Source organism: Neolamprologus multifasciatus, chromosome 14, assembly GCF_963576455.1.
Source record: "Neolamprologus multifasciatus chromosome 14, fNeoMul1.2, whole genome shotgun sequence".
Lineage (NCBI taxonomy): Eukaryota > Metazoa > Chordata > Actinopteri > Cichliformes > Cichlidae > Neolamprologus > Neolamprologus multifasciatus.
The window spans coordinates 26552050-26570721 of NC_140452.1; the positions used below are offsets into that span (position 1 = coordinate 26552050).

General features: G+C 41.7%; 1 protein-coding gene across 2 annotated transcripts in view; it reads left to right on the top strand.

The window, feature by feature from the left end:
- Nucleotides 1–18672, top strand: part of kcnab1a (potassium voltage-gated channel subfamily A regulatory beta subunit 1a) — a 121989-nt gene that overhangs the window by 7722 nt on the left and 95595 nt on the right. The window lies entirely within an intron of this gene.

The window sequence follows — 18672 nt, forward strand, 5'->3', positions numbered from 1 at the left end:
AATGGCTGAGGGGGTTGAAGAGAGTTTTTTATCATTTGTGTTTGGTTGATTCTACATCTGTGACATCTGAAGAGAAGCGTGGATAAAAATCAAACAGTTTTTCAAGCTTTCCCCCCACATGCTCTGTGTTTACATGATTCTAAGGTCATGCTTGCTTTGCAATGCCCACTGCATAATGGGAACTATTGATCTCTTTTGAAACTCCCAAGCGAATTGATTATTAGCTCTGAGTGCTTTATAAATAATTTTAATCCGAGTCCTCTCTGTTTCTGATGGATGCATTCCTCAAGTAAGTAATACTAAGTTTAATAAGCTATAGTTTCAGCTGCATGCTGTATTGAGCTAGCTGGCACATACAGGACTAACTGTGGCAGAAAAAAATGGTTGAATAAGTCACATGTCAACAAGCATCACCCCAAGCGCATATGTTTGTAATGCACACATGCTTAGGTTCTTTTATTCCCTTTTTAATTATGTGAATCCGAGATCTTTGAGTGTTTTTCTTTAAATATGTATAAAATTCTTGTTCACAAATGCTTTACAGTGCTTTAAGAGTTGTCAGCACCCCTTGGATTTGATACGAGTGCATATTTTTCAATGTATCAGAGTGTGCACACAGCAGGTAGAAAATGAGTGTCATCATTCAAACAGCTCCTGTTAAATGATTTTTTGTTTTGAAGGTAATCCTGTTCATGCTCCTTGTGCGCTGGTAGAAACTGCTGTCATGTGCTTGTTGTTTTTCTCCAAGTTCGTCATCTGTGACTAAGCGCCGTGTTGGCGAGTGGTTTGAGCGAGTGTGATTGGGACATTGTGGATCGCTGCTCAGCCCCCAGGCAAAAAAAGTAACACGTAGCTTCTTTGCCTGAATCGCCTGGTCGTCTCCGGAGAGGACGAGAGGGGGATGAGCTTGAGTAAAGCCTTCTCTGTTGTTTACCTCAGCTTGTTAGAGCTCATTAATCTTAATTTGTACCTGAATATGAATCTTTTTAATTGTTTAAATGTTTAAAAATGTTTCTTTTTCAATTAGAAACTTAAAAAAACATCCAGTGTGAACTGAGAGTCCACACTGACAAAACTGAATAAAAAAACAACTTGGGAATCAGAGGAAATAAAATATTCTTATTCAATAAAGTAAATCAATAAGACTGCATAGTGTGGTTTTAAAAAATTAGTGTCCATGTGTGTTTTATATTTGGAGACACTGCTGGCTTAGCATTTCCATGAACTATATTTCTGTCATTCGTTCCCTGGGGCTTTCTCATCAGTGGTTCTTTGCAAAATCCTGCCAACATATTTCACTGTATTACAGTCAGTGTAATAATAACACAGACTAAACTTATTCCGTTGTTGTGTTGGTTTAGAAGATCTGGCAGCTCAGACCGTTTCCATCACCCCTCTGTGCCCACCAATGGAGAAAGGGGGTGTAGAGAGGAGTGTGATGGGAGTCTGTATCTCTGTTGGATCAACCTGGCTAAAGGAGCTCATATGGCAATTCGCTATTAGCATTTGCCTGGGGACATATTGGCATATGTGCGTTCGAGGGCCTGTGTGTGTGTTTTAAAGTTTGTGGCTATTGCCATGGTAACCTAATAGAACAGCTGGCTGCCCACGACCTTTTCCAGGTCAGCGTGCTTGTCGGTGGTCAAGTTGAGCAGTCCGTTCACTCAGACACACACAAATAAGAAAGAAATTAGAAATTTTGTTAAGTAGGAAAGCATTTCCCCGCATTAGCATGCAAAACAATGAAACCTTTGAACTTAGTTTTAACCATAAAAGAGATAAAACCGGGTGTCAGTTTAGCTTATGGGGTGAGCAGGTGATCAAAGGAGGTGGTCCTGGGTTTGAGTCTGGCCTGAGGCCCTTTGCTACGTCTGCTCTCTGTCCACTATCTACAACTGTGCTTTCTAACAAAGGCAATTTTTTTGTGGGGAGTCTTTTTGTGTGGAGAAAAAATAAAACAAACCAAACCAGTCATGACTTCAACCTCCCAAAAACGGGTTACCAGTGTTGGGTAAGTTACTTTAAATTAGTAACTTAGTTACATTACTAGTTACTTCTATCAAAAGTAACTCAGTTACTTCAAGTTACTCGTTACTTTCAAAGTAACTAGTTACTAGGGAAAGTAACTTTGGTTTTACTCAGAATTCTCTTGTTAATGTGTTGCTTCCATAACTTTGCCAGTCTTCTAGCTTGCTTACTTGCCACAAGTGCACTGTGCCACCTACCAATAGAAAGGAAAAGATAATGTGCATATTTCCACGAGAGAAATCCCACGCCTGGACCGTCATTGACTGCTGCCATGATTCTAGCCTACGTCACAGCGTCATGTGCGCCTTTTACATCCAACACAAAAACTGCAGTCGTGGTGCTTTGATTGTACTCAGAACTCGGAAATTCTGCCTTCTGAATAGGAAGATGTAGGTAACACCAGACTGCAGATGAGCTGCATACAGGGCTGGACTGGGACAAAAAATCAGCCCGGGCATTTTGACTAGAGACTGGCCCACCATTATAGGAAAAATCATAAAGCTTTTGAATGAAAACAAACGCTGTTGTGACAGTGATGTTCACTGTTTTGATGGTATATATGTATCAATCTATCAATCGTTTGTTGTAAGATTCAGATAATTATTTGTTAAAAGCTAGATATTTTAAATGAGAATAAGAAAGAAAAGTATTTCTTTGTGCCCCCCCTCTCCCTGTTAATGCTAGATCCGCACCTGCACAGTTACCAGCTGTCAGCTACCTAAAAAAGGATCCTGGGGTTATCTGTCTCTCAGAAACAGTTCATAACTTCCCTTCAACTCATTCATGTCACCTAAAAGGTAAACCTGTTTCTCCATCACCTGTTCAGCTCTGATGATTCAGTAAGGACATCTCCTGGTTTCATCTTCATGTTTCCCTCTCACCAGATAACCAAACCGACATCATGACCAGCAGCTTTACAGCTGTGGCTCCAGCAAACATCAGCTGATACTAGAAATTAATATTAAATAAATTCTAACAACAGCTGATCAAGCTTAAACGTGCTGCTGTTGTTTAACGCGACATCGGCTGGTTTCCTCTTTCTGGTGCAAAGTGGACGATAAACAAACAAGAGAGCCGATCAGCTGATCATTGATCAGTTTTTATGATTGAAGTAGAAACAGGAGAGGGGGGGGGGGGGGGGAGAGAGAATGAAAGAAGAAGATGAGAGGTGAAACGTCTTCAAGTAACTTAAAGAAGTCCAGACGCTTTTCTTTGCAAGCTCCTTTGACGAAAGAAGAAGAGGCAGCTGTGCAGCAAAGACACAGAATAACTCCAGCTTTGTGTCTTTTTCATTGTAGCTGAATTACGGGACAAACTGTTCCTTTTCACCTCAATAAGAAACGTGTAATATTTTCTCTGAATACCAGACGGGACGGTTGGCAATTCTAATAACTTATGAACAAAATAAAGTTCAACATCCCTAACATCATAGCACCCACCCAGCTGTATAGAAACTCCGTCATGCTAGCTAGTACGCAGTGCGGAAAAAGTCGGAATAACGAAAATAAACTCCACCTAAACTTGGTTTATATCTGACCCAGATAGACTGCAGGTCATAACTTCTTACCTGAAGTTCAGTTCACACTTGGATCGGCGGCCGCCTCGGGTCTCTTTTCCTTCTGCGTCCCCTTTCTCTCATCCACCTGCTGGCCTCCAACACTTGCTAATGTTACTGAATCTGTGGAAGCTCCGCGATAGCCACCACACGAAGTAACGAGTAACGACCCTATCTAAATCCCAGTAACGACTAACGCGTTACTGATTTTGGCATAATAACTAGTTACCGTGCTCGTTACCACAATAATAACGTAGTTACTGTAAGTCCCAACACTGCGGGTTACATACAAGATATTAATAAAAATGCTTTTATTAGCACATGAACACCCCAAAGGAAGAGATGCAATTCAGTCAAGTGCCCTCTGTGACCTTTAAATGTGTTTTCCCTTTAAAGTCCTGCCAGCTCTGTGGGGGTGAGCCGAGGGGAGTTGTGACTTGACAAAACATACAGAGCCTTTTCTAACCTTTTTGGCTCGTGATCCCTTAAAACAATGAATCTGTTCTTATGATGCTTTAATAATTTATAAGAGGAAAAATCCTGACCACAAGTTTAAACACTTAAAAGCAATTTCAAGCCCAGCTTTTTTGGTGCTGTGTCTAAATATTATATTTTAAGAAGTAAAAGTAAAGTGTAGTGGCTTTTATGTATGGAAGATCCAAACCTGGCGCAACCGAATTGTACACTTACCACTTTATTATGCACATCAGTTTAATCACATGGCAGAATATGCAACTTGAAGCATTTAGGCATGCAGACGTAGTCAAAATGACCTGCTGAAGTTCAAGTTGAGCCTCAGAATGGGAAGAAAGGGGATTTTGAGCTTGGTGTGGTTGTTGGTGCCAGACAGGCTGATCTACAGGGATTTTCTTGAATAATCATCTTTAGGGTTAACAGAGAATGATCTGAAAGATCTGTCTCATAGCAAGAGGGCGTCCTTGTGCCTGTGACGGCTCTCATTCGGTACAGCAGCTTCCTCCTTTTTATATAAAAAAGGCATTTTTTGTCTTCCCCGCGCCTACTTTGGAAAGCTATGACATCACAACAATGTGACAGTCAACTGCAATGATCGTGGATCAGCATTATTGTGATGATGCTAATGAGTGATTCTATGGATGGATGGACTAGATCCATATCATGAGAACAGATGATATGGATCCACATGAACAAGTGCCTGGTTAATGTCTTAGGTCAGAGGAGCTAACGTTACAACCAAGGTATGCAGAAGAGCATCCCTCAATTGTGAAGCAGATGGGCTTCAGCAGCAGAAGACCACACCTTCTTCCACCCCTGAAAGCAACGAACAGGAAACTGAGGCTACAGTTTCAAACAAGCTTGTGTTGTGGGCTCAAATCATGTCCAACTGATTTCTTTCACTGTACCAAAATATCCTCCACAGGCAAATCTCAATTCATTAGAGCACCTTTGGGATGTGGTGGAACAACAAATTCACATCATGGATGTATAGCCAAGAAATCTGCAGCGACTGTGATGCTGTCATGCCGCCATGGACCAAAATCTCAGAGGACTATTTCCAGCACTTTATTGAATCAGTGCAACGAAGAATTAATTCAGTTCTGCAAGCAAAAAGGTTCAACCTGATCTTTACAAGGTGTATGGTGGGTTTAAAACAGAAACACACATGCACACAGACACACAGGCATTCTTTCAAATGATCCAAAGTGCACAGATGGAAAGAGAAAGAAGAGGCAAATTCCATGTAGATATGAGCTCAACAGAGTGCCCTCACATGCCCTTTAGTTTATTATTCATGAGTGTGTGTGCCTGTTTGTGGGGCGTGGGTGAGTCCTTTCAGTTGTGCAAGAGCATCAGTGAGTGTTTGTTAGACAGCAAATTACCTCAGTGTGTGTGTATGTTCATTATGTCGTTAATATGGCCCTGACTATGTAGGTTATGGTGACAACATAATGTTCATTTCAGAACATATGCATTTAACATTTTCTCTAGACTAATGTTAACACTAGTCGGGGAGATACTGATGCACTGTGACACTGTAAGTAGCATTTTAGAGAGACGGTGATCGCTCTGTACCAGAATGTAGCCTTGGAAATGGATTTTGACATCAACCCAGTGCGTGTTAGTCATGAACGCTCCACTACAATGAATAAATATCAAACTGAAAGCTAAGTTTTGTGTTCAATCAGCCTCCAGAGCGACGAACAAAAAGCATGAATCAAGTGCATCCCCCTTTAACCTAGATTCCAAAGTTATTACGCACGCAAATGCACTCCGCCGATGTTTGATTACTCACGCTGAATTAAAACAGACATCAATTCAATCAGCCAAGTGGGGAAAAATATTAATCTAAAGGCCATGGTATTATTGGATACAGCAGGGGAATGCTGGGTAAGGGCACAACAGTGAAGGGGAATTCAAACCTCCAGGGGGCAGAAGGTCACATTATGAAGCATATGCCATGTGCTCTTGGGTGTACTAGTGTGTGTTTGTGAGTACGCGTGTGTGTGTACTTGTATTGCTCATGTTTTCACAGTCACATCATGGGGACCTAAAAAGGGGATGGAGACAAAAAGACACTGTAATGATTGTATAGAGACTTGTTGCAAGGTTACGTCAAGGCTAAGTTTCTAGAAAATGATTGTAAGACGATGAAAATTCCCTTGAAGTGATAGAAACTGAACTGCCAGTGTGTGTGTTTTCAGACAGTCTGGATGTTTGTCAGTCCATCTGATTAAATGAGCTCTGCCTGCTGATCGACTGTGGTGTGAAGGTGACAGAGTTACATTGTCCCTGCAGTTGCTTCTCTCCTCCCCTGTCACTCACTTCTTTCTCTGTCCCTGCAGCCTTTGTTGATTTTGTTCTGTGCATAATTCATAGTCTGTGTGCATCAGCCATTTCCACTATGCCTTTGCTGTTTTCATAATGTGAATTAAATTCTCCACATTGTAAAACACTGATGCTAGAAATGACTTTCCTAGATTTATTGTGTTAGGAATGTATTTCGAGGTCTGTACCATGAAGTAAGATTTCAGCTTATTCGGATAATTTATTGGGTTAACTCTGGGTTTTCTGTACTGAGAAGGTAGTTCACATCAACAGGTATGAAGTCAGCAGATACTCACCAGTCAGTAAAATCAATGTTAATTCTGAGAGTCTGATAGTCTTATGTAACACAGTAATTGAGTGGACAATGGGAAGCCCATCCACTTGCTCCTGTTGGAAGCAGTCGGGAATAGCTGTGGACTGGTGAGTGAGGGATTCAACTAAGGTCAACCCAGAAGTGGTGGATCCAACATTAGCTACGGCTGAGGTGACCATATGGTGCTCACAAATAGCCTGAATTACATCCAAGGGAACAGTCTCTGGACTCTCAGGGTTGCTCAGATGGTACAGTGTGAACTGCCGTATTCTCTCACTCTCCTTCTTAGATGCATAATCATCCTCTGGTGGACTGTGAGGACGGCGCGAGAGCGCATCAGCATCCAGATTTTGTTTTCCCGCTCTGTACTGGAGACTAAATGAATAGGTGGAAAGACTGGACAGCCACCTATACCCTGTTGCATCAAGCTTTGCAGAGGTCAAAATGTACGTAAGAGGGTTGCTGTCAGTCACTACTACAAAGTCTGTACCATATAGGTAGTCAGAGAATTTTTCTGTGACTGCCCACTTAAGGGCCAAAAACTCCAGCTTATGGGCTGGGTACTTCCTCTCACTCTTTGAAAGACCACGACTTGCAAAAGCTATGACCCTGGACTGTCCATCTTGTACCTGATATAATGCAGCACCAAGGCCAATGGTACTGGCGTCCGTATGTAAAACATATGGAAGCTGGGGGTCTGCAAATCCCAGGATTGGAGCTGAGGTTAGCTTTGCTATTATTTGGTCAAAGGCCTCCTGACATTGAGGTGTCCAACGCTGACCAAAGGGTTCCTTTGGGTTGCGATACTCGCGTTTGTCCTTGGCTTGTTGTTCCGCTTCCTAATTGGTGGATAGCCTGAGGTTAGTTCGTTAAGTGGTCTGACAATGACAGAGTACCCCTGAATAAACCTTCGATAATATCCAGCAAATCCTAAAAAGGACTGAAGTTCCTTAAGATTTTTGGGGATAGGCCAGGTCTTTAAGGCCTCAACTTTGTCAGGGTCAGTCTCTACCCCTCTTGTGGAAACAATGTGACCAAGGTATTTTACCGAGGTCTGAAAGAATTTGCACTTTTCTGGTGCCAGTTTCAAGCCATATGACATCAGTCGTTGCAGGACATGTTTCAAACGCTGTTCATGTTCCTCCAGGGATGATGAGAAGACAATCAGGTCATCAATGAACACCAGAACCTCTTTGAGATTCATATCTCCTACACACTTCTCCATCAATCTCTGGAACGTCGAAGGCGCATTTGTGATCCCCTGGGGCATCCTATTAAATTCCCAAAATCCCAGTGGGCAAACAAATGCGGTCTTATGCTTGTCTGCTTCCTCCATCTCAACCTGGTAGTATCCAGACTTGAGGTCTAGAACCGAAAACCACTTAGAACCCGCAAGAGCACTGAATGCATCTTCCAGTTTTGGAAGGGCATAGGCATCTTTGATGGTCTGCAGGTTCAGCTTTCTGTAGTCTACACACAGACGAACAGAACCATTCTTTTTACGAACGACAACAATGGGGGAAGCAAACGGGGACTCAGATTCTCGTATAACACCAGAATCAAGGAGTTCCTGTAGATGTTGTCTCACAGCATCCACATCATTGGGGTGTATGGGACGCGCTCTTTGTTTAAAGGGTGTCTCATCACTGAGTTTGATATGGTGTTTGACTTTGTCAGTGTGTCCAAAGTCCAATTCATTCTGAGAGAAGATATTTGGCATGTCGTTTAACATGTTTGTAATTCGCTCCTTCCATTCAGTGGGTAAGGGCGAATCTCCAAAATCAAAGCTCAGTTCTGAGGAAGACTTAGCTTGAAATTTAGAGCAGTCTGGTTCTCTGACAGTTTGCTCTTTGTGTAGCACTTGCACGATAGCATTAACATCTGCCAAAGGTGTTTTGGGGGGTATGACAATGTCATGGTTGGTTTCATTTCTCACTACGACAGGGAGAAGACACTGACGTTTGCGTGGTAAAGTGACTGCAATTGCTGAAACTAGCAAGCCATTTGGTAGTGAAGAAGCTGAAGGATGTTCAAGGACAACATCTCTTTGCATGTTCATGGGATTTACATTGACAGAGGCCTCCAGGACAACAGTCTGTCCTGCAGGAACGACTGCAGGCACCTTACCTGTCAGTTTTGCACAACCAAGGCTACCAGAGTTAAAGTTTCTTTGTCGTATCTCAAGTATTTGGAGAACTGCTTGATACCCATTAAACAAAGGCTGAAAGGGTGAAAGCTTCTGGTAATTAGCATAGAGGACATCAAGGGTGTTTGTGCCTATGAGTACCTGCTCATGGGCTGTAGAGCGGAGATGGGGGATAACCAAGGCCAGAGTGTGAACATCAATATCAGAGCCTACAAACTCTTTAGGAAAGGTGATGGTAAGCTCAACATATCCAAAGTAGGGGACAGACTGGCCATTGGCACCCTCCACTTCAAGCAACTCATTTAAGGGATGAATGGTCAGATCTGCAAGATGCTCTTCATAAAAAGACTGGGGTACAGTTGTGACTTGTGAACCCGTGTCCAAAAGACAGTTTGTGTCTCTTCCTGCAATAGTTACTTGAGCTGTGGTCTTAGTTCCTACAAGGCCATGTGGAAATTTTGATCCTTCCACTTTAACGTTTAACAGGATTTTGGGACTGACATTGTGAGACTCCACTCCCATATGTCCCTCTATGGGAGTAGACTTCGGTTTAAATGTGCCTCACTTCGAGAAGCATTAGAGGCTTCCCAAGCAGCCTGTTTTTCTTTCAGCTGTTTTTTCTTAGCTGCTACAAGGGAAGGATTTGGCGCTTTATCACAAACTGAGACAACATGGCCATCCTCCCCACACTGGAAACAGTACCATGGACGTGGTCTGCTGTTAGCTTTAAATGTGGAGGGATGCTGACTGGCTACTTTTGGTTTCACACTGTGGGTGTCAGGTGTGACACACGGCGGGATGGACCTCGCTTTTTGCGGCTTAGGTTGTTTCGTCTTATGATTCTCAGATACAAGACTGTTAAGCTGAATGCTGAGGTCAGCAACTTGTTGCTTTAACGTCTCAAGATCAGACTTGTCCACCAGATTATTGGTGGTGTGTGCGAGTTGCACGTGTGACATGGCGTGCTGCTTTCTAGAGTTTTGGGCAGACTTAGCATGACTAAAATGCTGCCTCATGCGACTCAATTTTGCAGCCTGTTTATCTTCTTCTGTCCTAAGAAGAAGCAGCAGCTCTGCAAAGGAAGGTGGGTTTTCTTTTTTTTGTTCTAGCTGAAGATCGATTATTAATGCATTCTCCCAACAACCTCAAATGAACTGCTTTAAGAGCTGTTGGTCAAAATCATGAGCGGACACACCACCACGTCTCATGGTTCTACTTAATGCAGTGTGCAGCCTCTGCAGGAAAACAGAAGCTCTCTCTCCATCATTTTGAAATGTGCTCATGAACCTAGCATGCAGCTCATCACCATCTTCGACTGTTCCGTAGGCAGAGTCAAGCAACTCAAGATAAGCAGAGGGTCTAGACTGTGGACTCAGATGTTTAATCATCTCGGAAGCAGGAGGAAGCAGACTGTCTAGTATATGATGTGTGCAGTGCAGATCAGACACAGAAGGATCTCTAATAAGGATTTCAACACTAGCTCGCCACGTATCATAATCTGCCTCATGGCTAGGACGTGGGCTCTTGCCTGAATAAGCCCTGAGTCTACCAGATGAAGCGAACTGGGGTGAGCTCTCATTGCTGCGCACTACATGCTCAACAACTACTCGCTGAACAGCAGTTGGATTAACATCAATTATGGGGCTAGTAGCGGCCCCAGAAGAAACTGGAAGTGAGGGGCTGAAATCAGTCAGGTTTTCACTGAAATTGGGAGAGGTAAGAGGTTTACTTGCGTTATTTGGTGATGCCAAAACTGTGGAGTCTAGAGGTACACCTGATTGAGGGTCCTCAGAAAATGAAACGTCTCCCTTGCTGGTTAAGTCTTTCTGTGGAAGTGGGCTCTGTACAGTCGAGGATTCTGAACCAGTTTGAGGTGACTGGGAAATAGCACTTCCTGCCGATGAAACCAGATTTTTAAGTTCTTCCTTCAACATCTCCTCTAATGAATTTCCACTCAGTTTGGCAATTTCACGGAGCTGTTCCATGTACATTTTAGTGGCTTTGTTTCTGGCATCAAGGGTGTAAACACTTCCTAAGGCCTTTAACTCATACACGATGCCTGCTTGGGTTGTACTTGGAAGCCGCAGAGGTAACAGTGGCTCCAATGTGTGCATGGCAGTCTCATGTGTAAACTCGATGATCATGTGCTTATGGTAATCTGACTCAGGGTCGTCTAGACGAAAGTAACGGTTGATGGAACCATATTTTTGGAGGAAAGTGGACACTTCCTCATCAGTCTCTGATCCTGTGAGCCCACTAACAACTACAGAATTGGGAATTCTGACGGATTCACGTAGTACAACATCCATTTTCTCTCTAGAAGTTGTAGCTCAGATTAAGCACTTTTAAACACCACACACAAATTGTCTAGCACTTAAACACACACAACCATGCTCCTGGCTGGCTCGCCAAAGCTCTCACTGTAACACAGTAAGGGGAATTGTTGAAAAGAATATATCAATGGGCCAATAGGCTCGACTATAGGAGCACAGGGGTGTGTTTAAATGAGACACAGAGACAAGAATGTAACTCAAAAGAACCAGCCAACTTTAGTGAAATAAACCATAAGGTTGACAAGCACAGGTTAATGACACTTTACAATGGTAGAAAGGAAACTTACAAAAATTAAAAGAAAAGTAAAACACAAACTACTAAAGCAATGACTTGGTCAAGTGTTACTTTTGGTTTTCAATGTTCGGGTTTCAATGTTCGGGTTTCAATGTTCGGGTGCACCCTAGTAACCTGACTCCTTAACTCTTATAGAAACAGATTACACAAATCCAATGTACATTCAAATGAAAATCTCACACTCTTTTCACATGTGGAGAATATTCTACACAACAGCTCATTATTTAAAGTCCCAAATAAAAAATGTCCAAGGCGTAAAGTCCAAAAAATTCCCAGGGTGTGAAAGAAAATAGGGGTGAGAGAATGTCAGTCAGTAGTCTTATGTATAACCAGCTGTGCGTGAAAGTGTGAGTGATACAGTCCTACCACACCGCAAGGTGCAGCAGATCATCAAGTGGAAAAGAAGCGAATCTCAGTCTCTCTAAGTCCAGGTGGGAAGGCTCGCCATCTATTTCACCGGAGGAATCCACCTCAGGAACAATTCAGCATACAAAAAAACCTGACCTGTCAACAGACAGGGTCAGAAGAGCAATTCAAATATTAATTATGCTGTTCTAGCTATAATTCACAATTTAGGATCTTGTTGAAGTCACATTCAACATCAATTTGCAATAAAAATACTCAAATTTGCAAAAATAAAACATTTCTCTTACACAAACTATGCATTAAACCAAGTAAAGTCAGTGCATATATGTCACATATGCGACAATTATTAATCAAACAATTGAGATTAATTCAGTTTCTCAACAATAAAATGTGAAACAGACGTGAACTAACTGAGACATACAACATGTGCTGAAGACAATGGTATGGTGTCTCTCGGTCGGAAAATGCGGGGCTCTAAATAACATAACAGGACATGTTGTTTTCCTCTTTAATAACAGTAATACGACGTGAAGGAAAATAAACATAAGTTGCGCTTCAAGTGTTACCTTACTTCTGTAAGCAGATTGAGATGAACTTTCAGGCAGTTGATAGCAACCACAGCTAACAAAGGCTAACAGTTTAGCTCCACGCGGTACTTTCTAAAGTCACCAGAAAACTGCAGCATTTGCCTGTTTACTCACTGTGGCTACTTTTAACATGAAAGGTAGCTGATAACCAGTGAACTTATGTGCAGCACAGTTGGTTGCAACTTATATCTAATACTTTTTCCAGCTCAAAAGCTTCAGTCTCTCTTTTCTCCTGCCAGCACGCGACTACCTCCACACATAGCAGCGAACACAGAGCACGTGGGTGGGACATACAGCGGCAGGCTGCTCTCCCATTGGTCAAAGCATACTGGGACCTGTGCATTTTGTTTGGTTGGGCAGGATGTCCATCTCTCCTCATATCAGTCCTTAAAGTGGTACCCGCATTGTATGTGGGTTACACTTATGACTAAAATTTCATTTTGCTTTAATCATAATTTAGGCATTAAATTCTTTCATAAGATTATAGTAGACTCAGTCTGAAGTTGATTACAATATAAAGTGTAAAAAGTTTGTTGTGTTTTTATTGGTCAGAGTTGCTCCACACACTTAAAAAAGCATCTTATTTTTCTTGATATCAAATGAGAAATGTGTCCATTAGGTCTACTTTACTCTTCCTCCCAAGCGTTGACATTTTCTTGCATTTTTAGGAGAAACTGGGAGTATGAAAGACGTTTTTATTTGAACTCTTTACTTGCTCTCAGACCAATAAAGACCACTGAGGTTGTAGCTGAAACAATAAGACCAAGACTTTAAACTTTTATCTAATGAAATACTCAATATAATCCACCAGATAAACTTTATGGATAGAAATAAATCTTCCTCCAATCCTGCTGACCAAAGTGCTCAAAGCTCGCCCGCATTCATACAGGACTTTTAATACTGAACTCCTGCACAGTGCTTTTCCTCTCTCACACAGCAGCTTTCAGTCTGTGTTATGTGTTCAACATCCCCATAATTTTCCAATTTTATGGTTTTGTCTCCGCTGCACTTTTTTATGTTTCATGATTGGCCAGCACCACTTTTTTTCCATGTGAACCTGTGAACTCCTCATCCTGATTGCCAGTGTTAGAGTAATTGGTATGTAATGGAAAGACACCATGGGCATGTAAACTTGTGCTATAGTAGAAGCGTCTTAAGGTGGTATGAGCTTGCAGAAGATACATAAAAGTAAAAGTTTGCAGTTCATTACAATTATAGTTGCTTTTAATGGCAGTAATGATCCCTGCCTTGACCTGGAGACATTTTTCATGTATTAAAATGTATAAAAATAACAGATTATTAGCTGGAATTACACTATAGAGCACCACCAGTCCTGCTACTCTTTGATAACAGATCCCACAGGTTCTGCTACTGGTATGTCAAATCAAAAAGGAACTCCGGTACTGTGTAATGTACTAGTCTTACTGCTTTTAACTAGAAATCACATTTTAACCATACAGCACATTATATACTTCACATCTATGGTCCATTTAGAATAACCAGTTAACCCAACAAGCATGTCTTTGGGTTGGTGGAGGAAGCCCATGCAGGCACAGAGATAACATGCAAACTTCAGAGAGACCACAGGAAGGCTGCAGCCAACCTGGAGGTTTGAACGGGGGAGAACACCACTAACCACTGCTCGACCGTGCCGGCCATAAAGGCCAGTGAAGGCCATGTCAAAGTGGACGTGAGCCCTGTACCTACTCTGCTTGACTGTCCAGGCTTTGAACCTCATGTGTTTTCTCTCTATTAGTAGTAAATCAATATTCAATATTACATAAAATTAACTATTAAAAAAATCTGGACAAAGAGTCACCAGAACTTTTTCTGTAATTTTACACATTTGTTTCTTATAATTTAAGTCCAAAGAGTCGTGCTGACAGATTTCTTTCTTATTCATAGCAGCTTTCACTTTGTAGAAAAACAGTTAAATATAGGACTTCTTTACACTGACAGGAAGGGGAGTTTCACTGGTCTGGACCACGTAAGAAGTGGGCTGTATGTGGCCTGCCATGTATGGCGTGTCAGGGGTGTCAGTGAGTTTTTTGTTTTTGTTAATGAGTGTTTCCCTTGTTGCTGGGTTTCAAAAATGGCAGTTTTGATTTTTGTGAAGGAGTTGCCTTCATGACTCTTGATTGACGTCACTGACAAACTAATTGGTGAGATGCAGACTGCTGGCATCATGTTTTCAGATTGACTTGGCTCGCTTGGGAACCTTGTTGAGCAGGTACTAAAGAAGTACCCGGTACCAGGTACTACCACTTAATGGAAAACCCTAAAAACTGAGTTGAGTTGAGCTGAGTAGATACTTGTGGAAAAGGGTTATACATGTAATAGGACTAATTTACAACTGTAATCCCTGCTCTAACAAACTGTCTGTGTAGCTGGATACAGAAAGCGATTTCAGTACCAATGAGTTTTAAGTAACTAAGTTTCTCACCAAAGAATGTCGGGAATCTATCAGGATGCATCTGGAGGGAAACATCTCCATAGATTTCCTTCATTTACACTTGGGCTTGGAATTTCTGAACCAAAGCATGAAATAAGGTTTTATAATTGTGGCATGTCTTCCTCGGAGGCTCCTGTTGTTTTTGGTCACACACCAATCTATTTTCTCTATGGACGTGCTGGATGGACGTCAGTATTCCTGATCATGCTTCAGCTGTTATCCTGTAATCTGGTTGCGTATGTTTGGGAAAAGAGAGACTGAACCCTGAGATAACTTAAATTACACTTCAATATTGCACACAGATGGTGCTGATTGCATCTTACGTACATCTACCAACTAATGTAAGTCTAATAGCAACAACCAACCAACCCAGTGACGTTACTTTCTGTGCTCTCACAAGGTGGTGCTACACATTCTCCAAAAACCTCCATCCATCCATCCATTCGCTTCCGCTTATCCTTTTCAGGGTCGCGGGGGGCGCTGGAGCCTATCTCAGCTGTCATAGGGTGAGAGGCAGGGTACACCCTGGACAGGTCACCAGTCTGTCGCAGGGCCAACACACAGGGACAGACAACCAAAAACCTCTAAAGACTTATTTCTTAAATCCAGCTTTACACCAGTTGACAGTTTTGCAGAGTAGTGCTTCATGGTGTAAACCAGCCCTAAGCCCTAAGCGCTATACAAATGCAAATGCAGGCCAGCCCCAATACACATAGTGTTTCGTGTCCACTTTAAATCGGGAATAAGAAATTTGAACCCTAAGCTGCAAACCCAACTCAGAAACTGTTTCTGTACTCCACATCACTTCAAAGCATGAGAAAGATAAATAAATGTTAAATAATAAAATATAACAGCTGTGTTTGACTACCCAAAGAGCAGCAGTGACAATTTATTGACTAAAACCAGTCACAAGCCTCTGCTCTGTGGACCGGAGCCCTTCTGTTCCCCCACAGTGTTTATGCTCAAACTTTTGCCTATGTAAGGAGAAACTGTTCAGGCACTGCACTCCATTTATTACTCACAGACACAAAGAGAAGGAAGAGCAAAGTATTGGGTGAGCGGAAATTGACGATGTTAAAAAAATACAAATGATTTAAAAATGATCTTTAAGCAAGCACATTGATAATATTATATTATTTATAGCCTCTGCGGTGTGTCACGGAGTTTAGAGCCTAATCTGTTCTTCCTCACTTTGTGTTGTGTATGTATTTGTTTCTCTGTGTGCAACAGTGTGTGTGCGCATTTGTCAGAGATGGGAAGCTGTAGTTTGTAACCAAGACTCACAGTTGCGCTCCTAACCAGTGAGTTAAGGAGCGAGTAAATGCGCACACTCACAGAAACAGATACGCCACAGTCAGACACACAAACACTCAGATAAATGCGTCAATTGCTCATCCTTTATTCATCTTGGAAAACAAGTGAATATTTAACAGAAGAGCTGGTGTCCTCTTTAATAGTTAATTGGTCAGCCGGTCACAGAAGTGGCGTACGTGCGTGTGTGCAGTCATTTATCTAACTTTATAAATACCATACAAGTCTACAATTTGTGCATCACAGTCTACATTTCTGCAAAACTAAATAAAAAGAAATGAAGAAGAATCTAAGGTGCCTGCATGCTTTAGAGTCTTTTCTATTATGAATGTAGAGGGTGTGTTAAATTGTGAAGAGCTTTACACACTTGGTATTACACCAGCCAAGATCCTGTGATACCTTTGGCTTAGAACCAGTCATGTAATAAATTACTTTGGACCGAGAGAAAGAGAGCGCCTCATTTTGTACTGTAATTACAAGATAGGGCGGTCTGTTTAATCTGGGAGTTTATTGTACATCGTGTTCAGTTAGGTTACATGCTAAAGCTGCAGTATAGTTTTATTCAAACACTTTATTCAAGTACAAATTTGAGGTAGTCTTAGTATGAGTGTCATACCACTTCATTCTGGCAACAGGAAGGATGCAGTACTTTATTTATTTTTTACAATTGTCTCACAGCTTTAGTAATCTTAGCATTATTGCCTATTAAATATAACTATTATAGCATACAAGCTATATTATAGGCCTTGACACGTATTGGTGAACTGGATCCTCAAGACGTCACACTCCAGGAAAGAAATTAAACAAAGTAACGCTCCTGTAAAGCCAACGCTCGTAAAGGACTGGATCACTTGACTGTAACCAAGTGCTCGTCTACAGCTATATACACTCATTAAGTATACCTTACTAGTATTAGGTTGGGCACTCTTTGCCTTCAGAAATGCCTTAATTCTTCACGGCATAGATTCAACAAGGTGCTGAACTCCTTCCTCAGAAATGTTGGTCCCTGCTGACACGACGGTATCACACAGATCTCCACACCTACCACATCCCAAAGGTGCTCTGTTGGATTGAGATCTGGTGACTGTGGAGGCCATTTGAGTGCCGAAACTCACTGTCATGTTCGAAAAACAAGTTAGAGATGATTTGAACTTTGTGCCATGGTGTGTTATCTTACTGGAAGCAGCCATAAGAAGAAGGTAGACTGTGGTTACAAGGGATAGACGTGCTCAGCCACAATACTCGGGTGGTCAATGCTCAGTTGTTACTAAGGGGCTCAAATTGTGCCAAGAAAACTGAAGCCTGACCTGTTGATGCAAGGCAAGATGGAGCCGTGCTTTTGTGTTGTTTATGCTCAAATTCTGACCCTACCATCTGAATTTTGTAGCAGAAATTGAGATTCATCAGGCCAGGTAACATTTTTCCAATCTATTGTTCAGTTTCGGTGAGCCTGTGTGAACTGTAGCCTCAATTTCCCTTCTGCTGCTGCAGCTCACCTGCTTCAAGCTTTGACATGTTGTACACTCAGAGATGCTCTTCTGCATTCCCTGGTTGTAATGAGTGGTTATTTCCAGTTACTGTTGCCTTCCTATCAGTCTCTAAATTTTCCTCTGACCTCTGATGTCAACAAGGCATTTCCATCCAGAGAACGGATATTTTTGCTCTTTTAATCAGATTCTCTGTAAACTTTAGAAAAGGTTTTGTTGCAACATCCCAGCTGATCATCAGATTTTTGTTATTCTAATATGTGTGTGTAGGAGTGTGTATGCAGGAATGGATGAAGATGCGTTTGCTTCTGTGGTTGCATGTATATGTATGCTTATTTGTAATGTGTTTTCATTCAAACTCTGAAACACTTTGTAGCTGTGTGTTTCAAAACGTGCTATACGAATAAAGTTATTATTACTAAAAAGAAACCCTTCTTATGTAAAGCCATATTTGCTCCAGTCTTGATTTACGTGTACTCAGACAAATGGCCCCTGCCCACTCACACAGGTGTTTTAGCTCTGGCTGATTGCACACCTGCTTTGATTGAGCCTGAGAGTAATGAATGTTGATGCTGTCATTAAAAAAATGATAACGTTAGTAGGTTTTTCTGCTCTGACAGGTGCAGAATAATTAGAAGGAAATGGAGAGTGACATCAATCAAGCACGCTCGCACAGTTAGTTGCAATCACACAGTATGAGTGAAATCACCTGTGCAGACGTTCAGACAAGTTACATTTTGCTCATGAAGAGCGATTTGGCAGATGGTTAAATAGGTTTTTATTGTAAAGGCCCTTTTACTTAAACACAGATTAAAGTGTTAGATGTAGCAGATACAAACTAAAAGTAGAGGAATAAAGATTATTACTCAGTCTTCTTGTTCTCACTTAGACACACTTTTGCAATTTTTAAAGTGACTTATTAATTCCCCGTGGCTTATCCTGTTCTATCAAATGCTTAAACAAAGACATAACCCTTAACTTACTCCCAGCACAG